The sequence below is a fragment of the Plecotus auritus genome, assembly GCF_963455305.1.
Source record: "Plecotus auritus genome assembly, chromosome: 8".
NCBI lineage: Eukaryota > Metazoa > Chordata > Mammalia > Chiroptera > Vespertilionidae > Plecotus > Plecotus auritus.
In genome coordinates this window covers 154,059,544-154,085,408 of record NC_137782.1, presented here as the reverse complement: position 1 = coordinate 154,085,408, position 25,865 = coordinate 154,059,544, and the positions used below count along the sequence as shown (strand labels likewise).

The following is a 25,865-nucleotide window of genomic DNA, read 5'->3' as shown; positions in this document are numbered from 1 at the left end:
TAAATTATCTAGATATTAGACTCTTAAATTGTTTTTTCTGGATCGCATTTACTGGTCATTTAAAAAAAAATATATATATATATTATTTATTTTTTTACAGAGAGGAAGGGAAAGGCATAGAGAGTTCGAAACATCGATCAGCTGCCTCCTACACACCCCCTACTGGGGATGTGCCCGCAACCAAGGTACATGCCCTTGACCAGAATCAAACCTGGGACCTTCAGTCCGCAGCCCGATGCTCTATCTACTGAGCCAAACCAGTCAGAGCATTACTGGTCATTTTAACACACTTTTAATCTCAGGATAGATTTTGAAATCATATGAACACTCCAGCAGTTAATTGAGCTACTCCCTGAATTATCAGCATCTTTTGATTAGAAATCTATATATTTGAACAAGGTGGAAAATGTTTGATAGTGAAAGCTATTGTCACTGCTTTTCCCTGTACTTGCAACACCAATTTTTAGAATTTGCTTTCGCTTCAAGAGGGATATCAGGATATAAATGTGGTTGAGCAAATCTCTCATTCTGAATAAAGTTAAATAATCCATGTCTCTTTTTTTGTTGTTAATTTCATAGTCATCATGCCAACATGAGTAAAGAGGCTCTCTCAAATCATGTCTCTGTATAACGTTTCAAAAACAAAGAAAATAGTGAAATAGATTAAATATCTCAAGTAATTTGTCATGAAATAATAAAAATTGAAAAAGGCCATCTATGATACTTTTTCTTCCTGAATTTAACTGCAGTTTTTGTGAGAGTAGTTCTCCCACTCTTCTTTTTTAAAAATTGATTTTAGAGAGAGAGAAGAGAGAGAGAGAGAAACATCGATGCAAGAGAGAAATATAGATTAGTTGCCTCCAGGAGTGTCCCAAGGACCTGGGATCAAACCTGCAACCTGGTATGTGTCCTAACGGGGAACTGAACCCACCACCTTTTAGTGTATGGTAGGACCCTCCAACCACCTGAGCCACACCAGCCAGGGCTCTCGCTTTTTTTTTTTATATATATATTTTATTGACTTTTTACAGAGAGGAAGGAAGAGGGATAGAGAGTTAGAAACATCGATGAGAGAGAAACATCGATCAGCTGCCTCTTGCACACCTCCTACTGGGGATGTGCCCGCAACCAAGTTACGTGCCCTTGACCGGAATCGAACCTGGGACCTTTCAGTCCGCAGGCCGACGCTCTATCCACTGAGCCAAACCGGTTTTGGCACTCTCGCTTTTTTTTTTTATTTATTTAAAATGGATCATTCCTAGCCCTAACCGGTTTGGCTCAGTGGATAGAGCATCGGCCTGCAGACTCAAGGGTCCCAGGTTCGATTCCGGTCAAGGAAGGGCATATACCTTGGTTGCGGGCACATACCCAGTAGGGAATGTGCAGGGGACAGCTGATCGGTGTTTCTAACCCTCTATCCCTTTATCCCTTCCTCTCTGTGAAAAATCAATAAATTATAAAATAAAAAAATAAAAATAAATAAATAAAATGGATCATTCCTATTTTGGCAGTTAAATTAGCTTTCTTTTTTTTTTTTTTTTTCCAGCTAGCCTAACCCAGTGGTCGGCAAACTCATTAATCAGCAGAGCCAAATGTCAACAGTACAAAGACTGAAATTTCTTTTGAGAGCCAAACTTTTTAAACTTAAACTTCTTCTAATGCCACTTCTTCAAAATAGACTTGCTCAGACCGTGGTATTTTGTGGAAGAGCCACTCTCAAGGGGCCAAAGAGCCGCAGTTTGCCGACCACTGCCTAATCATTTCACCTTAAAAACTGTTTCTATGGAAAAAAATGCTTCTATGGGGAAAAAATGCTTTCCATCTCCTAAATAACCAACTCTGAACAAATATGTGCCTCATTTTAAATGGACAACTTGTTATATTAATAAGTCTGACTTTTAGTGATATGCTGGTGTCATTATTTTTTTTTAATATATTTTATTGATTTTTTTACAGAGAGGAAGGAAGAGGGATAGAGAGTTAGAAACATCGATGAGAGAGAAACATCGATCAGCTGCCTCCTGCACACCTCCTACTGGGGATGTGCCCGCAACCAAGTTACGTGCCCTTAACCAGAATCGAACCTGGGACCCTTGAGTCCGCAGGCCGATGCTCTATCCACTGAGCCAAACCGGTTTTGGCTGCTGGTGTCATTATTAACAGTAATAACTAGTTCTGCATTCCACCTTCCATTACTTGTAGGTTTACATACAGATCTTAGAAGATACCATAGAGATAATCCATTCTAATAGTTACCAGCATTTAAAACATATTTCTACATCAATTTTCTCTTTAAAAATCCACCAAATCCAGTATATAAATACAAAATAGTATATTTCTCGTTGAAAGATGGTGAAGTTGGCAATGAGGGATGAGTTGATAGACATCTACTCAATCACTCTCCGCTTCAATCCCTAGGGGCCTTTGAGATACTCTTAAGCTTTTATTTAAAACTAGAGGCCCGGTGCATGAAAATTCATGCACTGGAGGGGGGTCCCTCAGCCCGGCCTGCCCCCTCTCACAGTCCGGGAGCCCTCAGGGGTGGGAGGCAACCTGGCGATCAGGGGAAGGTGACACCCCATCACACCTCTGCTGCTGCCACTGCCAGCAGCGCAAGCCTTGGCCAGCCCTGGTTACTTGAGCCTTGGGTGGCCCTGGGAGGCTAGGCAGCCGCCATCCAAGGCTTGCCTGCACCTCGGGCCCGCCCTGGGCGGCTGGGGGGCTGAGGGCGGGTCCAGCCGCACCGCGTTCCTGCCACCCCCCCTCCAGTGGTGCTAAAAGGACTGGGGGACTCTGGCGGGGCTGAGGGGACTGGGTGCCACCATCTTGTGGCTATGGGCACTGCCAGCTTTGTGACAGCATGATGGTCAATTTGCATATTCCCTCTTTATTAGATAGGATGTCGGATCTAGTCTACCCACTTCATTTGAAGATAGAAGACAGACTCAGAATGGAGAAATAACTTGCAGAAGTCAACACGTGGGTCAGTGAAAATAAAGATGTGAGTCTCAGCTCCTGAATCATGAAGCTATCTTGCTTGGATAGTGTTGGCTTATACACTATTTAAATAGTTAAGTGAAAAAAACGAAGTTCCAGTGGCTTGTTTATATATAGTATATGATGAGTCTTTTCCTGTTCTCCTTCTGAAAAATTGGTAAACACTGATATTAGGGAAATTTCAGTGTGTAAAAATAACTGGCCACATAAAAGGTATCATTGAATATTTTCATTTTAAGTCCTAAATAGCTTTTAATAGCCATAAAATAGCCTTCTCTATATCCATCATTACGAGGATTCACTTTGGAAAAGTTCTACTAAAATCAAAGAAATGCCATCTTTGTGTTGCCTGTAGGAAAGAAGTATTCCAAGATTCCAAGGCTCACTGTCCAGTTGGCTGTTGGGTAGGAGCAAAAGGGGAAGCAAGAGAAGGTAGAGCTTCTAATTCTAATGCTTTTGGTTTTTCATTACAAATTTTGGATTTTGCTAATAGGTATTCTTTTGCTATTGTTGTTCCTGTTTTGGGAGGTTGGACAAATTCCCAGCTGGCTGGCTTGCTTCCATTGGAGGTATGTGCTTTGTCTTCCAGATTTATTAAAATTGAGATGAATGAAAAAAAAATGGTCAAGAAATGCCTTTATACTGGTTTAGCATTAGCCATAACAAATGAACTAAAAAGATTTTATCAATCTTCACTTTTCTCATTATGTACCCTAGTTGCTAAAGAGAACATACTTGTATTTAACATAACCAACAGGAAAATTATCAGGAATTTCTTTTAAAAATGCAGTTTTGGGAGAGAAACCAAGATGGCGGCATAGGTAAACACCTAAACTGCTGCCTCGCACAACAATTTCAAAACTACAACTAAAAGACAGAACGGACACCATCCAGAACCGCAGGAAAGCTGACTGAGTGAAAATTCTACAACTAGAAGGAAGGAGAAAAGCTCACAGAGAATTGGAGGTACGGCAAAGGGTCTTTGTGCGCGCAGAGAGGAAGGGCGGCGAAGTGCCTGGCTGGCTTTCTCTGGCGGAAGGGGGAAGGGAGCCCCCGACCGCATTGAACCCCAGTTCTGACTGCACTGAACACCTATTCCGGGCGAGCCCCTGGGGACCCACGCTCTTGTGGGGGGAGTCTGGACTCTCGGGCGGAGACTCGGGAGCCGGGGAAGGCGGAAGACTGAAAGTCCGCTCGCGCCAGTGCGCACAAAGGCTGCGGGAGGCTGCCACAGGCTTTCCCTAGCGGAAGGGAGTGAGAGGCTCCTGACGGCACAAAACCCCAGTTCTGACTGAAGTGAGCCCCAGTTCTGACTGCAGTGAACCCCAGTTCCAGGCGAACCCCCGGGGACCCACGCTCTTGTGGGGGGAGTCTGGACTCTCGGGCGGAGACTCGGGAGCCGGGGAAGGCGGAAGACTGAAAGTCCGCTCGCGCCAGTGCGCACAAAGGCTGCGGGAGGCTGCCACAGGCTTTCCCTAGCGGAAGGGAGTGAGAGGCTCCTGACGGCACAGAACCCCAGTTCTGACTGAAGTGAGCCCCAGTTCTGACTGCAGTGAACCCCAGTTCCAGGCGAGCCCCCGGGGACCCACGCTCTTGTGGGGGGAGCCTGGACTCTCGGGCGGAGACTCGGGAGCCGGGGAAGGCGGAAGACTGAAAGTCCGCTCGCGCCAGTGCGCACAAAGGCTGCGGGAGGCTGCCACAGGCTTTCCCTAGCGGAAGGGAGTGAGAGGCTCCTGACGGCACAAAACCCCAGTTCTGACTGAAGTGACCCCCAGTTCTGACTGCAGTGAACCCCAGTTCCAGGCGAGCCCCCGGGGACCCACGCTCTTGTGGGGGGAGTCTGGACTCTCGGGCGGAGAATCGGGAGCCGGGAAGGCAGAGAACTGAAGGCACACACGTGCTAGCAAGGGCAAGGCTGACGGGAAGCCAAGACTGAGACTCCACCCCATCCAAGCTGAGCACAGAGGCTATTGCAATTTGGCAAGTCTAATCCTATAAGGCTGTCTCCAGCACCGGACTTCTCCCAGCATAGACACAGCTGATCCTTACAGCCAACTGGCCTGGAGGTCAATTCTTCCCAGTGATACCAACAACAATAAAGACTTAATTACAACAAGGCTGAACACACAGTCCACAAAGGGGTGCACCAAGAGTGTCCACCTCAGGTTAACTGGGGAGGCAGACCCACTGGGCCAAATTGGAAACCTAGCACACAAATCTACCAACTCAGGGAAGCAGTGAAAATGCGGCGTCTAAGAATCAGATCACAAACGAAAGAAATGGAGGAAAACAAACGACTGGATATAGAATTCAAAACCACGGTTATAAGGCTTTTTAAGAATATCCTAGAAAAGGCCGATAAATATAACGAGACCCTCGAAGAGATGAAAAAGGACCAACTAGAAATTAAACATACACTGACTGAAATAAAAAATATTATACAGAGACCCAAAAACAGACAAGAGGAACACAAAAATCAAGTCAAAGAATTGAAATACAAAGAAGCAAAAAACACTCAACCGAAAAAGCAAAAAGCAAAAAAAAAAATCCAAAAAGTTGAAGATAATGTAAGAAGACTCTGGGACAACTTCAAGCGTACCAACATCAGAATTATGGGGGTGCCAGAAGAAGAGAGAGAGCAAAATACTGAAAACCTATTTGAAGAAATAATGACCGAAAACTTCCCCCACCTGGTGAAAGAAATAGACTTACAAGTCCAGGAAGCCCACAGAACCCCAAACAAAAGGAATCCAAAGAGGACTACACCAAGACACATCATAATTAAAATGCCAAGAGCAAAAGACAAAGAGAGAATATTAAAAGCAGCAAGAGAAAAACAGTTAGTTACCTACAGGGGAGCACCCATACGACTGTCAGCTGACTTTTCAACGGAAACTATGCAGGCCAGACGGGAGTGGCAAGAAATTTTCAATGTGATGAATAGCAAGAACCTACAACCAAGATTACTCTACCCAGCAAAGCTATCATTCAGAATTGAAGGGCAGATAAAGAGTTTCACAGACAAGAAAAAGCTAAAGGAGTTCATCACCACCAAACCAGTATTATATGAAATGCTGAAAGGTATTCTTAAAGAAGAGGAAGAAGAAAAAAGGAAAGATAAAAATTATGAACAACAAATACATATCTATCAACAAGTGAACCTAAAAATCAAGTGAATTAAAAACCTGAGGAACAGAATAATCTGGTGAATACAATAGAATCAGGGGCATAGAAAGGGAGTGGACTGATAATTCTCAGGGGGAAAGGGGTATGGGGTGGTTCATAAAGAGACTGGACAAAAATCATACACCTATGGATGAGGACAGTGGGGGGTGGGTAAGGGCAGAAGGTGGGGTGGGAAATGGCTGGAGGGGAACTATGGGGGAAAAAAGGAGAAATAATTGTAATAATCTGAATAAAGATTTATTTAAAAAAAAAAAAAAAAAAGAAAAAAAAAATAAAAATGCAGTTTTTTTTTTTTTTTTAAAAACATATTGATGTTGCCAGCTCTTCAAAAATCATGCCATACATATCAGTAATCCCAATTTGTGGATTGCTTATGTTTTAACACATTTGATGAATTGTAATTTACAAAGAAATGAGTTTTCTTTTTTTTAATGTTGGGAGATTTAATATAAAAATCCCAATTTCTGGTTTCCATTGAAAATCAGAAGATCGAGCAACTCTATACCCACCTTTCCCTGGGACCACAGCCGGCAGAGCTGAGCAGCAGCTTCCCTCTTGAGATGGGGCAATCTCTGTCCACCAGAGTCCACTGAGCCCACACTTCACATATTTACACAGCAGCCTAGCAGCTACCTGTCTTCAAACCATCAGGGAAGTCCTCTCTTCTCTTTTCCACAGATGGGGAATCTGTGACCAGAAAGGGAACTGCACTTTTTGCAGATCACACAGGTCACAGGAAGACTCAGCCAGAACAGGGACCCAGGTTTTCAGATTTCCGGGCCTGGCTTAAAAACCAGCCCTGATCCACCAAAGCACCCACTCTATGCTTGGCAGATGACCAGCCACTCAGACCTCACCCTGATGCCCCCATCTGGAGACTCTCTGGATGGTGTCTGGGATGGACTTTATTGGACATGTGGCTGTCCAAGCCTTGGGCTGGGGTCTGGGACCCAGGCACTGAGTTTGAGGAGGCCCAGAGGTCAGGGATATTTGGAGCCAGGCCACAGGCAGCTGGTAAGAGAGCTGAAAAAGAGGGTCTGCTTGCTGGATCTGGAGAGCTTGGCCAGGCACTGCTGGCTTTTTCTGCTCTAGCTGGCTTTGCCGCTGTTTGAAAACCTCCAGCAGGTCATCCTCCAGGGCATAGTGTTCCAGCATGGTCCAGTCTGGACATCCTCCAAGTATCAATGCAATAGTCTTGAGGAAGGCAGACAAGTTCAACAAGACCCGGCCATCAGAGTTGCTGTCCCAGGGCCACAGTGCGACACCACTGTAGGGCTGTAGTCGGAAAGTTTCTTTCTTGTAGTCCACAACCACACGGCTGGGTCCCCATTCAGGCAGGGAAGGTCCTTAACATGGTGCCCATCCATGCATCACGTACTATCTCGGAAGAGGTGGCAGGAGATGAATCCGTGGGGGTCCACACTGCCCATGAGTGGAAATGCAGTCATGCCAGTCTCTGATGTAAAGACAGTGATTTCATACAAAGGGGCAAGCTGTTGGAATAAGGTCTTGATGCCTGGAAGCTTCTTAACCTTCAGCCAGTGGCTGGGGACCACTCAGGGTGCAAGAGGACACTGGTGAGCTCTGAGACCAGTGTGTAGGGCAGCTGATAGGGCAGCACTCCCAGGGGGTCTGGGAGAAGTGGGGCCTGGTGGCTCGATGACCATCTATATATATATATATACTAGAGGCCTGATGCACGGATTCATGCACCGGTGGGGTCCCTCAGTGTGGCCTGCAGGGATTGGGCTGAAACTGGCAGTCCAATGCCACCTGCCGCTCCCACTCATCCCGGCCCTGTTGTGCCTGCCACGGGCTCACGCCCAGCCAGTCCTGATTGGGAGAGGCTTGAGCAGCCACAGCAGCACTTGCCAGCTGTGAGCCCTGCGTCTGGTGCCTTGTGGTCAGCTAAGCAGTGCTCCCGCTGTGGAAGTGCACTGATCACCAGGGGGAAGACGCTCAATGCAGGAGCTGCTGAGCTGCAGTGACTTGGCAGCTGCATTTCTCGGGTGACGCTCATGGAACCAGAGAGGAAGGAGCCCGATTCTGGATTGTGTCACCTGAGAACCACCCTCTCGCAATCCGGGACACCTTGGGGTATGTCAGAGAGCTGATTTCAGCCTGATCCCCACAGGCCAGGCTGAGGGACCCCACTGGTGCACGAATCCGTGCACTGGGCCTCTAGTCTGTCTATAATCAGAAACATTTATATGTCCAGTGCAACTGCTTTTCTGAATTGGATCATTGTTGAATTCATGCGCAATCTTGGCACCAGTTTCATCCACAGAGTTGTTTCTGAAGATATAGACGACATTCACACTTCCACAACCCCAAGCAGCCCAGCAAGCCAGAGTACAACTTTTTGGCGTAGCTGGAACCCTCCATGTCCCGCTGCTGCTGTGACCCCTGGGCCTGGGCCTTTGTGCTGGAGCGGCTTCCAATCCTGGTCTGAGTCTCAGGGAGGATGGGGTACGAGTCACCAGCCTCTTGCGCAACCCATAGGCACTGAGCGCGAGCCCACTGCGCATGCTCAGGCCAGTTCCCCCTGCAGAGGTCGCCATCTTGCACAGGGCCAGGTTGTGGAGGCTGCCATTTTGCCATAAATAAGTTTGTTTGTGTCTGAAGTCATAGCTATTTAACAAGGCAAGCCGACAAGTCTTGCTACTTTATCATGTCACTAAAACACTGGATATTTACAGTGAATGACTGGAGTTAATATTATGACTTAAAAGGATACTTCTATGTTAAATTTTAATGACATTGTTTTTTATAGGAATATCATTAGCAGATAGAGAATTATAATACAATTGTCAACATTTCCAAAGTTATATTTAGGTTTTTCTCAAACTTGAATAATTAAAAAAATTTTCAAATAAAAATGACTTTTAGCTCTTCTCATTATCATATTTGACCTGTATGGCATATAAACTGTGTGTATATGACACAAGGCTCTTATACTTGTTATATGTCTATAAGAAAAGCTACAAAACCAAAAAGTAAAATTAAAACTCTGAAAGATATTTTTTCCCCTCTCATTACATGAACATGGGAAGCACTGCTGAGTTGAAATATAAAAATTACTGTATAGTGTACCTGTTTTGTGGAGATTTAATAATATATTTTTTCTTTTTTTTTTTCTGAGTTCTACAAATCTTTAGTTGGTTGATGTAAATTAATATGCACTTAAAGAGAGTGTATAATCTCTCTATATAAAAGCCTAAGCAACCATTATGACCAAATGAACGAACGACTGGTCGACTAGTCGCTATGATGTGCACTGACCACCAGGGGCAGACACTCAATGCAGGAGCTGACCCCTGGTGGTCAGTGCACTCCCGACGACCAACCTCCCGCGGCTGGCCAAACTCCCATGGTCTCTCCCCCAGGCCAGCCTGCCCCGATCGGCCAGCATCGCTGGCCAGGCCAAGAGTCCCCACCCATGCCCAAATTTGTGCGCTGGGCCTCTAGTTTACATATAAAACCTACATCACCTCTTTTCTGGTCATAGCACAATGATTAAAGGACCATAGCACTACTATGTAGCACCAAAAGATTATACACACAAATGGACATGTGTTTGAATAGTACTCATCAGTGCATAGCAAGAAAGTTGTCACTTGTGTAAAATTGCTTAAATCATTCTTTCTAAAGTTTTCATTGTGATTGAGCAAACAGAATTTAAAAATTACTGTGGAAACTTATAAAATCCTAAGAGTACATGTTTGCTCCTCTACGGGTTGATGCAGTCTAGTCTAATGTTCTGAAATCCTGAATTGCTATGATTTTTTAATAACTTTATTGTGACATAATTTATATGCAACACACTACACCCATTTAAAGAGTACTTTTCAATAAGTATCGATAGATGTATATGCCTGAGAAACCACCACCACCCAGTCAAGATGCAAACGTTTCTATTAACTGGAACTGAAATGTTTTCTGTCATGCCCCTTGGCAGTCCATCTCTCCCGCTCGCCCCATGTCCCAGACAACTATTGATCTGCTTCCTATCACTGTGGATTAGTTTACATTTTCTAGCATTTTATACAAGTGAAATAATTCAAGATGGACTATTTTATGTCTGACTCCTTTCACTAAGAACACTGATTTTGTGTTTCCTCTATGCTGTCATGTATGTCATAAATTTGTTTCTCTTTGTTATATAGTTTGAATCTCTGTGATTGATTTCTACTGTCTATCTAATAGCAGTAGAGCTTGAGAATCTTTATTTTTGATGAATGGTTCATTGGCAAATATCCTAGAGACACAGGGTTCTGAGGTTGTTAACAGACCATTAACTGCAGTGTTAACAGAGTCAGGCCCACAGCAACCTTTCCTTTTCATCTTGCTAAGTCATCAGATGGCATGGGGGATTTTTTTCTACATCAATTCTGCCTTTGAGAAAGCACTTCCCTTTTGTTATTATAGATGCCTTTCTTGCAATTCAGACTATGATCAGAATAATGAAAAGTTTTCTTTACACTTGAGGAAGAAAAAATAAACTCTCACCTGGAATATTTTTCTCTTTGTTATTGAACAATTAAGGTCTCCAATAATGAGATCTCTCAGATGAAGATGCACACATTTGTTCCAGATTGGAGGTTAAAACCCTGATCTCGCTGTATGGATGCAGTCCTCACTTTGTATGGTAGTGCAGAACTGTATAATGACTGTGAAACCTGAATCTATCCAAAGTCATCCCAATAATTGGTTAGGAAAATTATTATTGTTCCATGATCTTTAACATTTTTGTCAAAACATTCAAAGCTCTTTACTGTCAGTTATAAATGTGTAAGAAAATGAAAACACAGTAAAATCAATATTTATTTAGTACACTGCAATTTATAATGCTAGAACCATCGAGAATTAAGGTGTTTTTCTTCTTGGTAATAAACTTAAGATAGCTTAAACAGTGCTTGCCTCATTCTTCTCATTGTGTAACTTAAAATATTAAGCAAGCAACTTTTCTATGCTTTAGCAAATGGTCATACTTCTAAGTTGAGATTAGCTTCCAACATTTTAGTCTTTGTGCTTTCAATGTTGTGAAATACCTTTGAGCGTTTTTTGAATGTGGAGTATTTTACTAGCATTACATGCTCGGGGCCTTGTCAGTTCATGAACTGAATAACAGAGGAGCAGTGACCATTCATGGACAGACTTGAAGGAAGTGACATGATTGGTCATCGATCGGGTGGCACTTCTATTATTTATGTAGTGGTCTGTGGGCCAAGGGAGTAGTAGTAAAGTTTGTGCTTTATACATTTACTCACAGTTAATATATTGTAATTAAAATTTGAACTGTGTTCCTGGGAGTGATGTAATTTAACTAAAACACAGTAACTAAAATGCATGCATGTAGGAGCTGTGCAAAACAAGGACTGCCTCTGTGAATGTGTATGTGTGTATGTGTGCATCAAATTTTTCCTATGGTTAGGTAATGACCAAAATTAAGACAGATTCTCTCTGCATTTGGTAAATAATTCAGTATTGGACAGTTGCCTTATTAAAAAAAATACATACACTCTGTATTAAGTAAGTGTTTGTCAAGTTGAGTTAGTTTGCATTTTCTAAGTTCAAATAAGTATTCTTAAGGTTGTCCTATATAGATTTAAGTAAAAACTCAACTCAAGTTTAATCAAACAAACAAGATATTAAAATGCTGAACAAAGCACTCACTTTGCAATTAATTTAATTCACCGCCAGGCTCAAAGATAATGCTTTTGCAGCATAGGTCATGCTAATGGTTGGATGAGTGACATAAAGCATGTGGAAGGATCAGGCAAGATATTTTTCAAATAGTTATTTGAGTATTTCTATATTGTAGTTTATATTATGTAAATCATATTTATATATTATGAACTGTCTCAAGCATTCTTTGCCTTTTTGATAAAAATCACAGGTTATTCAAATTCACAACAGCTTTAGTTCAGATGATTTTTTAAAAGAAAAAAAATAATTCAGTTCTATGGGAATGAAAAAGGGTCAGGGAGACTCCTATTCTCACATCCCCAAATCCTTATTAGTTTGCTAAGCCCATTAACAGATTTATTACTCATCAACTAGTCTGTGGTAAATATGCTAGAACAGCTAAAACCAAATGCAGTTTCAGTAGAATATGATAAAAATTATTTTGTATAATACTACAGTGTTTCCAGACTTTTGTATTTTTCTTTCTCATAATTTTCTATATTCATCCTATATAAAGACCACAGAGGGACTTATAAGATCATTCTCTTATAAGATTGTAGGAGATCATTCTAAAATTCTGTAAAATAGAGAAATTAAAATAAATACAAACAAAAATTGGACTTTGGTTCACTTCTTTTCATATGGGGAGAAGAAAACATTGCTATTTCTAATACTCCATGGGTAGGAAGTCAAAATAGAGAGGAAGGCATTTAGTAAATGTTAATTCTTTCAAATTCTGCTCTAAAGGAAATGTACTACTTTCTCCCAGAAGTCAGTCATCTTAAGTCCTCTCTCTAGAGCTGTATTCTCTTTTATTTCCAACAATTTTAATTACATCTCCCCTTTCTTATATAAGAGAAAATGTACATGTAATATAATAGCCTTTCCTTAATAAGTATATATAAGTATAACCAAGAATCTGACTAAATAAAATATTTTCCTGGCACTTTTTCTTGCTTGGTATAATTTCAGTATACAATACTTTGGTTCTATAAAGCAGAAAAGATGAAAAAAAATGTGACACATTAAAACCTAGAGCTATTATTTCTGGGGTGATTTATCTAATAGCTCAATTTTATTTTTCTAGTTGTTTAAAAATATGGCTAAAATTATTTTTCCCCAAAGAAAAAAATATTATCTGTCACTTGTCAGGGCAACAGATACTTTTCTTTTGCATTTCTATTATTCTTCAATCATGGAAGAAACTATGAATCTCAACATAAAATGGCAATGATAAAATAATCAGCGAATTTAAGTGATCTTCTTAGAAGACTATCAACTCTAAAAAATGACTTATAAGAAATATCTTATATAAATTCACTTAGTTTTCTATTGATTGATGATTGTTAAAGACATATACCTAGAATCTAAAATTTAGAAGGTCAAAATCTAACATGTTGAATGCAGATGAATTTACCAATATTGTTGTCAACCAATTGGTAACAAAAAGTGATAACAATTTTCCTTTCTATTTCAATGGATGTTTAATTTATAAATATCCAAAGTGCTTTTATTTATTTATTTATTTATTTATTTATTTATTTATTTATTTATTTATTTAAAATATATTTCTTTATTGATTTCAGAGAGGAAGGAAGAGGGAGAGAGAGATAGAAACATCAATGATGAGAGAGAATCATTGATTGGCTGCCTCCTGCACGTCCCCTACTGGGGATCGAGCCCGCAACCCAGGCATGTGCCCTTGGCCAGAATCGAACCTGGGACCCTTCAGTCCACAGGCCGACACTCTATCCACTGGGCCAAACTGGCTAGGGCCCAAAGTGCTTTTAAATTACATTTTTACAAATGGAAAACATGTCGGTATCTGTACCCACAATTATATCTTCCAGGATTCATTTCAGATAAATGAAAGCAAAGTTTCACTGATAAGTATTAATGTAAAGAACAGAAATTCTTTCAGTGTTACACTGGCAAATTTTCTATAATCTAGAAAAGGTTAGAACTAAAATTATATAAAATATGCTAACTCTTATTGCTATCCTTGTCATGTTTTCCATATATTCTCTTCCTAATTAAAAGCATGTCCTTAAAAAGTGGCGATAAAATAATGAAATACATGCATGTAGTCTTCCCTGCTCTAATTTTTTAAAATTATTTGTTTGAATATGGTTCAAGATATTTGTGAAATCACATTGTCTTGCTCTGTAATAAATTATAGAAATGTAAATAATACTTGTCCACCTAAAATTTATATTTAGATATTAAAGTTTCTGCTATTTCTTACAATCTTGATTCTCCTTCCAATCTTCAATATTTCTGAATATATCTTATTTTAGAGAGTGGGGCAATGTATCAGTATCCTCAGATAACAGTGGGTCCCCAGAGGTAAAGGAACATTACCAAATATCAAAACACACAGAGGTTCAAAAATTATTAAATTATAAGTCTAGCCCTGTCTGGTGTGGCTTTGGTGGTGGGGCATTGACCCATGAACTGAAAGGTTGCTGATTCGATTCCTAGTCAAGGCACATGCCTGAGTTTCAGGCTTGATCCCTAGGAGGGGGATTGCAGGAGGCAGCCAATCAATGTCACATCGATGTTTCTTCCTCTCTCTCCCTCTCCCTTCGTCTCTCTATAAAAGTCAATGAAAAATATTTTTAAAATTATAACTCTGCTTTTGAAGTGATTTAGAAATGTTTGGTGATATAATCCTCTTTGGTTTTGGTCTTCACACTTCCCTCTGTTACTTAAATAGCATCTCAGAGTTGACACGATGTCAAAGCATAAAGTTGTACCTGGAACTGCAGGTCTTGTTTGACTATTGAAAGTATTTTGTGCTCTCAATTTTTCCAATGTAATGCAAATTTCAAGTGTTCTGTTGGTTGTTTCCTTCCAAAAACTAGCAGATTTAGAGTGGAATAATAACCATGCATCATAGTAGTGCATATATCATGATTTGAGTTTAAATAATTTTACTAGGAAATAAACCAAGTCTTTGGAGATACTGCTGGCTCATTTAGATGAATGCACCAGAAAATTAATATAAAATTATTCAATAATAAACATTTGTGACTATCTTGCTGAATTTGTGGCATTTTTTGTGTTATTTCAAAATATATTTTTATTGATTTCAGAGAGGAAGGGAGAGGGAGAGAGAAAAAGAAACATCAATGATGAGAGAGAATTATTGATTGGCCACCTCTTGCATACCCCACACTGGGGACTGAGCCCACAACCCAGGCATGTGCCCTGACCTGGAATCAAACTGTGACCTCCTGGTTCATAGGTCCAAGCTCAACCATTGAGTCATGCTGGCTGGGCTGAGTACATTTTTTAGGGGACTATTATTCAAGAATAAAGTTGGCTCCTCTCATTTTTCATGTGCAGTAAAATACTTTTTCTACCATTGAACAAAATTTTGAAGTTGATTTGTCTAGATACAGCCTTGGGCAAACTATGGCCCGCGGGCCGGATCCGGCTGTTCTATCTGGTTCTCTTGCTCTCCCCTCCGCTCCTTTACTTTGAATTTATATTAGTTCACACAAACACTCAATCCATGCTTTTGTTCCGGCCCTCTGGTCCAATTTAAGAACCCATTGTGGCCCTCGAGTCAAAAAGTTTGCCCACCCCTGGTCTAGAAACAAAGGATGTCTGGAGTATCAAGTGTCATAAAGTGATGTCAACCAAGAAATTACATCCCATTTTGTTTTCCCAAAAATCTCTATATTTATAAAGAAATTAGCATACTCCAGTTAGAAAATAAAAAGAGAACATTAGAAAATTACTGATATTACTCACCAAATGGAAAACAAATCAGAAAAGAGGAATTCATTAAAATAATGTTTACATTTATCAAGCCTTTTATGAAGCTAATTTGTTAATTATTTAAAATATTTTTTAAAAAACCCACTTACTCCAGAGCAAAAGTACCTGAACATTTTTCATTAATCTAAAACCATTATGTTTTCAACAAAATAAATAAATAAATAAAAATGTGGATTGCAATATCTTTTTAAAAAGAAAACAGGGATATAATATGAACCCAAATAAAAGTATTTAAAGAAAACTTGTAGACATTCCTAAGATCAAACCTACCAACTTATCCATATCTCTATTATTACTAGAGGCCTGGTGCACAAAACTCATGCATGGGTTGGGGGGACTCTCAGCCCAACCTGTACCCTCTCCAATCCAGGAGCCCTCAGGGGATGTCCAACTGGCAGCTGGACATTCCTCTCAGAATCCGGGACCTCTGGCTCCTAACTGCTCACCTGCCTGCCTGCCCTAACCACTCTGCTTGCCTACCTGATCCCCCTAACTGCCCTCCCTTGCCAGCCTGGTCGCCCCTATTAACTTTTTTTTTAATCTTATCCCCTTCACACACAATTGTATTTGACTTCCTTATTGGCTTCTCCCTCTCACACAATTTTTCTCTCTCCTTTATGTAACACTTTTTCCTACTGACTCATCATTTATAACCTTTTCTTTCCTTCTTATTTCCTACTTCTGTTCCATCATCCTTCTTCCCATCTTTCTCCTACCTTCCCTCCCTCCCCACATTCCTTCTTTCCTTTATCTTTACCCATCCTTCCCTCCCCTTTTCCTTCCTTCCCACCTTAATTTTTTTCTTCACTTCTACCCTTGGACCTGCTTTGCTCCCTCCCCCATTTCTTCCTTCTTCCCATTCTCCTTTTAAGCTCTACCAGCTCCCCCTTTAAAACTTTTCTTCCCTCCCTCTTTCTCTCTCATCCTACCTTTTCCATACATTCTTCTCTACTTACTTCCACTGTTTTAATATCTATCTACCAGCCTAATTATTCACTATCATTTATCTTTTTCCTTTTCTGACTCCTACTTTTAAAATCTGTCCCCAGTACACAACTATACACTGAGTGGCCAGATTATTATGATCTCTGAACACATAATAATCTGGCCACTCAGTATTAGAGTGCCCGGTGCATGAATCTGTGCATGGGTGGGGTCCGGCCATCCTGGCCAGGGGGAGGGGACATGGGCGGTTGGCCAGCCTGCCTGCTGGTCAAACTCCAGGTCAAGGGGACAATTTGCATATTAGCCTTTTATTATATAGGATACACAATGAGTGGCCAGATTATTATGTGTTCAGAGATCATAATAATCTGGTCACTCAGTGTGCTTGATTTTCATTATAGCTCCTACAGTTCACTCATGCATCCTCTTTCCTTCTTTAACTTTGCTCTCTACTGACTCCTTTATAAAGTTCTTCCCTCCCTTCCTCCCTTCTTAAAGCTTCCGTTTGGGGTGGTGGGGGCTTTAACCCCCAGCCCAGGGCTCAGCCCCGGCCAGGTGTTGACCACGCGCCCCTCCCTAACCTCCCCGCTGCTGTCCTGCTCCCATTCCCTGTCAGGGATGCCCAGCCCAGCAAGGGTGGCCAAGGCCTGCTTGGCCTGGGCGCTGCTGCTGCCGCGAAGCAGGAGTGCCTTTGCCCAGAAGGCCTTGGACTGTCCACCACTCCATCCCAAACCCATGGGCGCCTCCCAGCCATTGGCCCAGGGGCCATCGCACTCCTCCTGCTCTCGCCAGTAGCACCTGCTCCCCCACCCCCGCAGTCACTACCTCCTCCCACGAGCAGCCCTATATTTCCTTCCCTTTTCCATTCCTGCATCTTTTTCTTGTTCGCTTTCTGTATTTCTGTTTCTCCTCTCGGCCTGTCTGCATGCAGGCCTGCCTTCCTCTCCCTCTCCTTTCTTATCCCCTCCTATCGTATCCTATCCTACCCTGGGCCTTGTAGCTGCCTGAGCAGAGGGCGGGGACGCAGCCTGCTGATCCGGTATGGATAATTTGCATATTTCTCTATTATTAGAATAGATGGAGGAAATATTCATATTTATATACACTATATTTAATCCTTTCTCATCTACTCAATTTCCCATCCCTCTGCTACATTATTGATTTTTCATCTCTGCTGAATCATTTCAATTAGAATTAAAAACTGATCTAATACATGCCATTATAAATATGTACCTATGGCCATGGCCATGAGGCTCAGTTGGTTGAGCGTCATCCCATGCACCAAAAGGTTGCTGGTTCAATTCCCAGTCAGAGCACATGCCTGGATTGTGGGCTTAAACCATAGTAGGAGGCATTCAGGAGGCAGCTGATGGATGTTCCATTCTCACATGGGTGTTTCTTTCTCTCTCTACCTCTCCCTTTCTCTCTCTCCAAAAATCAATAAAAAGTCTTAAGAAAAAAAATGTATTTGTGCCCACATTCTGCGCAAGTTAATTTCTTTTCACTTTTATGCAATAAAACTCCTTGAAAATACAGCCTCCATTTGTTATCCTTCATTTATTTTTTAAGCCAGTATAATTAGACCGTCTCCAGTACCACTCCAAGGAACAGCTACTGTCATTATCAGCAGTGACCAACACATTGCTAAATTCACTGGTTTTAGTTATCCAGACAATTGATCACTTATTCCATCATAAACTCTTTCTTCACCTGGCTTTCCATATACCAATCTCCTTTGGTACTCCTACTACTGCTACCTCATTGCTGCTACTTCCTTTGCTGGTCTTGCCTTTTCTCTCTAACCTGTAATTTTTGGAAAGTCCCAGGACTTAAGTCTCAGACTTTTCTTTACTTACACTTACTCCATAGAGACCTCATTCAATCTTATGGTAGTAAATATTATTTATATTCTTAGTATTACCCATATTATATCTCTAAATCAGACCATTCCTCTGAATTCTAGACTTTCATGCACAACTAAATAGTCAACATCTACAGGTAGATATCTACTAGTAACATGCATCTCAAACTTAACATAAATAAAACTAACTTCTTGATTCCTTAGCTCTAACATCTTCCCTTCTTCATTCTCCCTCTCTCATTTGGAGTATTCTATATTTCCTCTGTTTTTTTCATATACCACACCCAATCTATCAGTAAATCTGTTGACTGAAGCTTCAAAATAGATCAGGAATTTCACTACTTGAGAATTTTAATTCTATAGCAAACTCTAAATCATTGTCTTTTATCTGGATTATTGCAGTAGTTTATTACTAATATCTCTGTTTTTGCCCTTGCTTCCTACTCATAGAAAAATTCTTTAATAAATTCCCTTCTGAGATTAAATATCAAAATTCAAATAATGTCTCACAATATCCTGGCCTCCCCAGCTACCTCCTTGCTACTAATCTGCTGTAACTTCTTGTCCATTTTCTCAAACTCCATTCTGTCACATACTCTAAGCACACTTGGAGGCTGAAATACTGCAGGCACATTTTTTTTTTACTAAATCATTTGCACCGGTTCTTCCTTTTGTCTGAAATGCTGACCTGCAGATAAGCTTGAAGTTCATTTCCTCACACTTTTCAGATCTCCACTTAAGTATTCTATTTGCAGTGTACCCCACTGACCCCCCAACTCTCTTTTCCCTTGGCCCATTTTATTGTATTTATCAGAGTTTTATTTCCTTATTTGTCTATTGAATGTCTCCCTCTTGCTGAAATAAAAGGTCACTGAGGGCCTGGATTACCTTCACTGCTTTACTAGTATGTAACCCTGGGACCTGTAAGAGTTTCTTTTTTTTTTTTTTTAATCCTCATCTGAGGATATTTTTCCATTGATTTTTAGAGAGAGTGGAAGGGAAGAGACTGAAAGTCATGTCAATGTGAGAGAGACATGTTGATTGGTTGGCTCCCAATCTGTAACCGAGGTACATGTCTGTAACCGAGGTACATGCCCTTGACTGGAATCGTACCTGGGACCCTTCAGTCCCGAGCTCAGGCTCTAAATACTGAGCAAAACTGTAAGAGTTTCTGGCTTGTAGAAGGCATTCTGTAAATTTGTTTGGTTGGGAAAAACTCCATGTTTTCTTTCCACTTCCCATATGTTTTCTAATACATTTTACTGTGAATTTTGACTTTTTAAATAAATATTGTCCACCTATAGTCTTGTAATTTTTCCTTTGGGGACTGACAATTGTTCACTGTAAGAAAGATTTTACATTTAATCATTAAAAAGAAATTTAATAATTTAGTTTTAAATGAAAATTAAGGTACCAAAATTTGATGAAAATACAATTGTTATGAAGCTATGTTATACTTTAAGTCTAAATTAAATAACATTTTAATTTTAAATTAAACTTACTTCTAAATTAAAATAACTGCCGCATAATGCATTTCAGTTGAACGTTTTTCAGAAATGATGTTATGTTAGAGAATGTGTTCTTCTTCCGAGAACAAGTTGAGGAAATGCAAATACTAGACCACGATTTTGATTTGGTTGCCATCTGGTCAGAATCTTTGGTGGTTCTCTGTTGAGTGCAGAATGAAGTCCACATTTCTTACATTGGCGCTTACGGTTTTCTTTAACTTGGAAAGTTAAATTATAAGCTGCCTTTTGGCTTACAAGCCCCTTAAGTACCTCATAACCCAAGCTCCCGCCACACCCCCATTGGCCATATACATGCATTATGATACTTCACATCTCATTGTGCTTTGCTCATACAATACTATCGGTATAGTAAGTCTTGGTCACACGTGTGAGTTTGTTCAATGACAAATTTCTCTAAATTTCTCAAGTAATCTTCATATAAGTCTTGTATCCAAGATACTTCAAATAACTGGATCTGAAACTTATATGGTAAACTGTGTCACTTTGGCTAAGGAATGTCATTTGTCCACAGTTTGCTCAACTGTAAAATGAATATGCTATCTACTTTATTACTATTGCTATCATAAAATTATAAAATGTGCTTAATAAAATGCTTCAACATGTCATTTAGACACAGAGATGCATGCTTTTTCTATTTCCTTCTCAACCCTATTACTTGTCCATACCACAGCTCTATCTGTATTATACAACTTCTAATTTATCTGTTTTGATTAGTTTAATCCCTGTTCTTGAAGTTATATTTTTTTCTACCTGAATTACTATATTATCAGACCTTAACCAAGGCATACATTCTTCCAGGGCGCCAATTTATTACTGTTTTTTAAGTTTTCAATATGATTTTTTGTTTCAAAATTTCATATTGGTAAGGAATTGGAAAGGATGAGATAGCTTCCTATGAACCTGGTCTATCAAAAGATGCATTGAATGAAATATTATAAATATATCAGTTTGATTTAATTTTCTGTTTAACATCACTAAAAATGATTTGGGGTGTCATGATCGAATGTGAATAACTTTGCTTCCACTGTTATTTTCAAAAACATTAAGTAGCTTATGTAAGGTTATTTGCTTTACACAGCATGTTTTGAAATAACATAATACTTCTTCAAAATGCTATACCCTTTTTTAAAATAAAAAATACTTAAACTTTTTCATTAGCTGATCTAGATAAATAATTTGTAATTCAAAATAAAGTGAGAACTCTATGTTGAAATTAGAAGATTTTTCTCTGAAGAAGTAAAAACTAACAGTGTGGATAAGGTTAAAAATAATTCCTTTCAAGTGATGTTCTTTCTGTCATATTTTCCAAAACTACAGACTTTCCTGCAGCTTTATAGATTATTTTAGTCTCTCTTGGGGCATTTTATCCATTAAGCACTTTCCTTCAAGGACTGAGTAGTTGTTCCTTTAAACACATTATAGCAAATTATTTGTTATCAAATGTCTTGGTTGTTCCCTATTTCTGTTTTATAACTGCTAGATGTTTTTTATAGCAATTGAATTTGCAATCACAACCATTCAGAAGAAGAAAAAGCCTTCAGATTGAAAACAGACAAGTTTAAAGAAAAGTTCATTCTGACATTTAAACCTCAAGTAAAAATTAAACTTTGCCAATAGTATTGAACTAGGAACAAGATTTTTTTTGGGAAAAAAACACACACAACAAAAGTAATGTAGGCTACAGTAATTGTAAATCAGATAAAATTTGGATTCTTTTTCATTTTGTTTTTATTTTCAATAACAATAAATATATATCCTTGCAACTTTTTGAATATTACATTGCCAAGAAAAACCAAATTGTCTCAAGTTTTAAGGAAATATTATTTTTTAATACACTGAATATTCTGAAGAATTTATTACCATTCTACTTTTCATTGCAACAGTTCTAACAAAACTCTTTTCCACAAGATTCAATTTCTTGAGAGTATTTCCCAGACATTAGAAAATACTATCAAATCTATTATTACAATAAAGAATCCATTGGAAAATCTTAGAAAAATGCTAAAATGATTAATAAAATTGCTGTTATCAGCATAAGTACAAGGTCTATAAATATATTTTAAGATTAAAATACTTTTAGATAAATGACGAAGATTGAGCAAAAAATACATATATAGGTATATCTCTTACCTATCTACTTATCTATCTATTCCTATAATGATTCCAAACTTCCCACAGTAAACATCTGAAGGGAGCAGAGTTTGCTACCCCCAAATATGCCTCTGTGAGATATTGATTATTTTAAGCTGGTTATTTTCAAGAAATGAAAGACTAAGGAAAAACCTTTGCTCTTCCCCCTACCTGCCTAAAAGAATTTAGAGGACCTGCTCCAGGAAGGAAGCATCATGACAGACAATTATAGTTTAACTAGAGGCCCAGTGCACGAAATTTGTGCATGGGGCACGGCGGGGAGGGTGTCCCTCAGCCCAGCCTGCACCCTCTACAATCTGGGACCCCTCGTGGGATAACCGGCAGTCGGACATCCCCCTTACAATCCAGAACTGCTGGCTCCTAACCGCTTGCCTGCCTGCCTGATTGTCCCTAACTGCTTCTGCCTGCCAGCCTGATAGTCTCTAACTGCTTCCCTGCTGGCTTGATTGCCCCTAACCACCTCTGCCTCGGCCCCGCACCCGGGACCCAGGACTCCCTCCTCCAGCCGACCACAGGCACCCTGGATCCAGGTTTCCCTCCCTCTGGTCAGCCATAGACGCCTAGGCTGGCTGCAGCCTCAGGGGATGGTGGGCAGGTGGCTTCGCCTGGGCTGCAGCTGCAAATGCTGGTGCCCGGGACCGCGGGGTGGGCGGCTTCTCCGTCTCCTGGGCCACAGCCAGCCACAGGTACTGGTGCCCGGGACTGTGGGGTGGGCGGCTTCTCCGTCTACCAGGCTGTAGCCAGCTGCAGGTGCAGGCTTCTCCATCTTCCCTTGGATGCAGTGGGGGCAACTTCTCCCACTGGCTGTGGCCTGGGATCACAGGGCAGGCGGCTTCTTCATCTCCCGGGCTGCAGCCAGCCTCAGGCACTGGCACCCGGTTTCTTGTCTCCCCCAGGACGTGGGGTGGGTGGCTTCTCCAGCTGGCTATAGCCTGGGATCATGGGGCAGGCGGCTTCTTGGTCTCCCTGGCTGCAGCCAGCCTCAGGCGCTGGCGCCTGACTTCTCAGACTCCCACAGGCCCAGAGTGGCTGGGGAGCAGAGCTGCCGCCATCTTTTCAGTTTAATTTGCATACTCACTCTGATTGGCTGTTGGGCGTAGCGGAGTGATGGTAATTTGCATGTTTCTCTTTTATTAGTGTAGATATGAACTAGTGTGTGGCAGAAAGGGAGGAACCTAGCACAGGGCCCTTTGTTCAAAGGTGGCCCATTGTTGAAGATGGCCCAGTAAACATTTATTTACCAAACATTTGCTTTTCTGGCTCCCTGTGAATTGCCTTCCTTTACTTTAAAGTCTCAAGGCATAATCCCCCTAATCTCCCTAGTGCAAGTTGCCATATAACCAAGGCTTAGCTGCTCAATCTGTCCTGGGTCTCATATTTTTATGGAAGCCCATATGCACATACGTAATAAATTTTGTCATTTTCTTCTGTTACTCTGTCTCATGTTAATTTCATTAGTCCAGCCAAAAGAATTTAGAAATGTAGGAGGAAATTCATTTTTTCCTCCTCCACATGTCTTTATAAGAAAGAACAGCAATTTTTTAAAAGTCAAATTTAATAGGACAGGAATGGCAAACCCACTTGATTTGCATGTTAATATTAGCTACATAAACACTTTTGTCAACCAAGAAATATTTTGCAATGGGAAACTTGCTTAAAACTGTATTCAACTTTTATTAAATCCCATTTTAGAAGAGTAATGTTATCCTCCTTGTTGGAAAATATTGAGGGACAGAATGGACAAAAATATACTTTATTATAACAGTTCTACTTCTGAACTTCTTTCACCTCTTCTTGATTACCAGGAAACATTTAGCAAAATACTTTTCTTGTCTTACAACAGAGAATATAACCATAGGGGGAACGTCTATATTGAGACTATGGAACCAAGAGGGCATCTAACAGATCCTTTCTGAGGTTCCTTAGGGGACTTCTTGTCCTGTAACTTTTTTTTTAGAGAATACTTTATTAGTTTCTGTAATCAAACCCATGCACATTAAGACCTTACATATTTAATACAGTGCATTAACCCTGTACAAATGGAAAAAATTGTGTTGAATGTTTCTAGACCAATATGGCTGTTAATTTCTGTACAATGCCAACCCAACTCTTTGTTATGTGGCATTTATTTTGCCTGGGATCTCCATTTTATGAGAGTAGTTCATAGTAACTAAAGAGTCTGTATATTATGATTTTTTTTTTAAAAAAAGCAAATACTCTAGAAACTGTAAATATAATTATTTGACACTACATATAAGTAGATAAATATTTTTCTGATAGTTTCCCACCACATAATCAAATGTTGCTAGTTAATTTTAGTATACTACAACCTGATCTTTTAAAAAATATAACCACTGTTGTGAATAATTTCTATTGCATCCTATGGGGGGCAAGATTGGAGAGTCAATCAAAATGGCTTATCTTCAATTTTCTAAATTCTTCTAGAAACTGTATGTCCTAATAAAATATAGTCACATCTTCTCCATAAGGCTTTTTATCTTATGGAAAGAAGTTCACAGCATGACTCAGAGTTTATCCAATATTCTTTTAAACACAGGTTAATTTCTTGTTTCTTTATCTATTAAGAGCCTTGTTATTACTGAATGAAAATCTTAATTGAAGTGGTTTTTTAACTTAGGGCTGTCCATATGATTTAAATTGTTTGACTTCATTATTGATTATTTTATATAATTTGAAGATATCTCTACTAATCTACTTAAAAGAAATATATTCTCTTACTGGCTTGTTATCTATTGAGAAAAGTGAGTGTTTCTAAAGAAAAATTTAGCTTGGTAAAATAAGAAAGGCTAGTTTGAAATCCTCAATCTTGTATAATATTTAAGAAATATATTACTTGGAACATAAATGGGGAAAAAGTATTATGATAGCTCTTTTCTCTAAACTTTTGGGTATAAATAGTCATTGACAGAACAGAATAGAATTTGAAAAAAATTAGAAATTGATAAGAGATCTATCAGAAAGACAGAGAATCTGATTCTATAATCATTTATTGCTAAGTAGCAAATACCAAAAACTTAGCAGCTTAAAGTAACAAACATTTATTACTTCAAGACTTCATGGTTCATAAGTTGAAGCATTTATCTGGGTGCCTCTCATTTAGAGTGCCCTAACAATGCTACATTCAAGGTGTTTGGTCAGAGCTGTAGTCATCACAAGGCTTACCTGTGAGCCCAGCCCGTGATATATCTGCCCTGGACCTCACTCACATATCTGCTGACAGGCCCCAGGTCTTCATTGGCTATTGGCTAGTAACATTCGTTTCTTGCTGTGTGGCTCTCTGCAGCTCAAGATATGTCAGCTGTATTCTCACAGAGCAAGTGAGCCAGGAAGTAAGAGATGGAAGCCCAAGGGGAAAAAAACCACACCAGTATTTTTCTAGCCTAATTACTAGAGTTACTTCACATTACTAGAGTCCATTATTTGTTAGAAGCCAGCCATTAGGTGAAGCCCATACTCAACAGAAGTCATCAATACCAAGAGACAGTGATCACTGGAGACCATCTGTCTAAATGAACATAAAGATGAATAATGATCAGCAAATAAGTGTTTCAAAGGCTTAATTATCCCAAATTTAAAGTTGCTACAAACATTGCTAGTTGAATTAGGTAATATGAACACATCAAGAGTAATATATTTAGCTACTTCCTTCCCATTATCCAAGATGTAAAATCCAATTCCTGGATTAGGAAAAAGCATTGTCA

General features: G+C 40.0%; 1 pseudogene across 1 annotated transcript; it reads right to left on the bottom strand.

The window, feature by feature from the left end:
- Positions 1–7,163: 7,163 nt before the first annotated feature.
- Positions 7,164–8,784, bottom strand: LOC308256704 (mitochondrial import inner membrane translocase subunit TIM50-like; annotated as a pseudogene). The gene is made up of 2 exons: positions 8,370–8,784; positions 7,164–7,850 (listed from the first exon to the last, which is right to left on the bottom strand). The product of its transcript is annotated as a mitochondrial import inner membrane translocase subunit TIM50-like (transcript).
- Between the last annotated feature and the right edge of the window lie 17,081 nt (positions 8,785–25,865).